This window comes from Bos mutus, chromosome 21 (assembly GCF_027580195.1).
Source record: "Bos mutus isolate GX-2022 chromosome 21, NWIPB_WYAK_1.1, whole genome shotgun sequence".
NCBI lineage: Eukaryota > Metazoa > Chordata > Mammalia > Artiodactyla > Bovidae > Bos > Bos mutus.
The window spans coordinates 23197857-23200572 of NC_091637.1; positions in this window are offsets into that span (position 1 = coordinate 23197857).

Below are 2716 nucleotides of genomic sequence, written 5' to 3' on the forward strand. Positions count from 1 at the left end.
AAATGGCAACTCACTCCAATAGTCTTGCATGGGAAATTCCATGGAGAGAGAAGCCTGGTGGGCCAGAGCATGGGGTTGCAAAGAGTCGGACACGACTGAGCACAGTCCAGTGAAGTGAATCAGCTATATGTTTATATATATCCCTCCCCCAAGCCCCCTTTTTGAATTCTCTTCCCATTTAGATCACCACAAAGCATTATGAGGAGTTCCTGAGCTATACAGCAGGTTCTCATTAGTTATCATCCTATCTTGCTCAGTCCTGAATTATTTTAATCATCCACTTTCTGACCCTACACAGGAGTAGCCAAGCAGCAGTGGAGAAAAATCACTGAAAACTGCAGATATCTTTGTAAGACATTTGTAAGACATTTATGCAAACCTGGTCACCTCCTTGCTCCCATCGCCATCAGGAGCTACTACAGACCCTCCCCTCCCAGCTCTAAATTTCCTCCTTGTATGTGCACTCTCAGCCAATGGCTTCATCTTCCACTTGGGAGGCCATTGGCAGGATCCCACTTCAACCCACCACCTCCTGTCTTCTTTTCTCCTTTATATTCACCCTTCCTTTCTTGCTCAGCTATGACTGATACTTCCCCTTCCATCCCTGACTTTTATCCCTGCTGCTTCTCTATTTCTAGGAACTCCATGCTGTCCCATATTTCTGACCTTTAGTTTCTTCCTGTCTACTGTCATCTCTGTGGTCCACAATGGTGTGCAAGTCTCTCGTACCTGAAGACAAATAAAGGAAGCTGCAGTCACCTCCAGATGACCTTGTTTCTTCCACGCCAACACACAGAGTTGTGCTTCATAAATTTTACCTGCTTCCAAGTGTGAATCCCCGCCCCTGTCTTCACTTTTTCATTTCCAAATATCCCTCTAATTTCTGAGTCCACTTAAAGGCATCTTCTGCTCCAGCCACCAGCTAAAGCAATGACTGCCAAAGTCGTCAATGTCATTGTTGTCACTAAAGCCACAATTTCCAGCCCTCTACGCAGTGTTTGGCATGTATGATCACTCCCTAAACTTAAAATTCTATTTTTCTCTGGATGTGACACCACCCAAAGACGGTTATGAGATGAAGATTATGGTATAATTTTTTCCACCAAGTCCGCCCTTGTTCAAATGAAAGCATGTGTACGAAATGGCACTGCTTGCCATGGGACAGAAATAACGGGTGATCATTACTGGTTAAATCCTGTTGCAATGTATTCTATTTTTTAAATATTTTTTATTTTATTACTTTTTACATGGATAATTGCTTTACAATGTGTTAGTTTCTTCCATACAACAACATGAATCGGCCATAAGTATACATATATCCCTTCCTTTTTGAGCCTCCATCTCACCCCCACATCTTACCCACCCTCCCAGGTCATCACAGAGCACTGAGCTGAGCTGCCTGTGTTATATAGTAACTTCCCTGCTGCTATTGCTGCTCAGTCACTTCAGTCGTGTCCGACTCTGTGTGACCCCATAGACGGCAGCCCACCAGGCTCCCCGGTCCCTGGGATTCTCCAGGCAAGAACACCGGAGTGGGTTGCTATTTCCTTCTCCAATGCGTGAAAGTGAAAAGTGAAAGTGAAGTCGCTCAGTTGTGTCCGACTCTTAGCGACCCCATGGACTGCAGCCCACCAGACTCCTCCATCCATGGGATTTTCCAGGCAAGAGTACTGGAGTGGGGTGCCATTGCCCTCTCTGAACTTCCCACTAGCTATCTATTTTACATATACTAGTGTATATATGTCAGTGTTACTCTGCCAATTTATTCTAAAACCTTCCCCCACAACCTGTAAAGCCCACCTGCCACCCTATCTGTTTTGTAGGAGAAGAAGAAATGGGGCTCCAGATGGGTTAAGGTCACACAAGGACCAAGACTAAGGCCATAGCCCATTCACTGACTCTAAACACATTGCTTTCTGCATTCTCCAATGGCTTTTTAAAAAGTTTATTGGTAACTTCCCTAGCAGTCCAATGGTTAAGACTTCACCTCCCAATGCAGGGGTTTTGGGTTTGGTCCCTGGTCAAGGAGCTAACATTTCTACATGCCTTGTGGCCAAAAAAAACGAAGCATAAAACGGAAGTAATATTGTAAAAAATTCAATAATGACAATAAATTAAAAAATCGTCCAGATAAAAAATAAATCTAAAAAAAAAAAAGCATGATTTTTCTTCTCATTTCCATATCTACCCCTCCTTTTTTCTTCTTTTCTTCCTTGCTTCCTCCATTCCTTTTCCTTTCCTTTAATTTCTTTCATTGTTTTGCAAATTTCTTCTTATGAAGTGCTCAAATATTTATTTTTTCTTTGAATGGAGCAGCTTGAATGAAAACCTTTCATTCCTCACCTTGAATGAAAACCATGAGTTTTGTTTGTATTATTATTGGAGGTTTTGAGGTGCATGCCTTGAGGTAATTAACAATTAAAAGTAAGATGGATTTTCTAAATGTTCCATACAACCAGAGTATTCTATTCTCCACCCCATGAACAGCAACAAAAAAATCCTCTTTGCAAGGGGCTCAAAACTGTTCTTAGTGATGAAGAATCCCTGTGTCTGATGAAGTTCACTCCTCTTGTCCTAGGATGGGGTCCTCACCCCTGGATGTTTCACATACTACTTCTGACCTTGACATTGAACTGTTTTCATGGCAGATTTAGGAGGCATTTTTTACTAGCATCCATTTTTCCTCCTTAGGGGCTTCCCAGGTGGCACTAGTGAT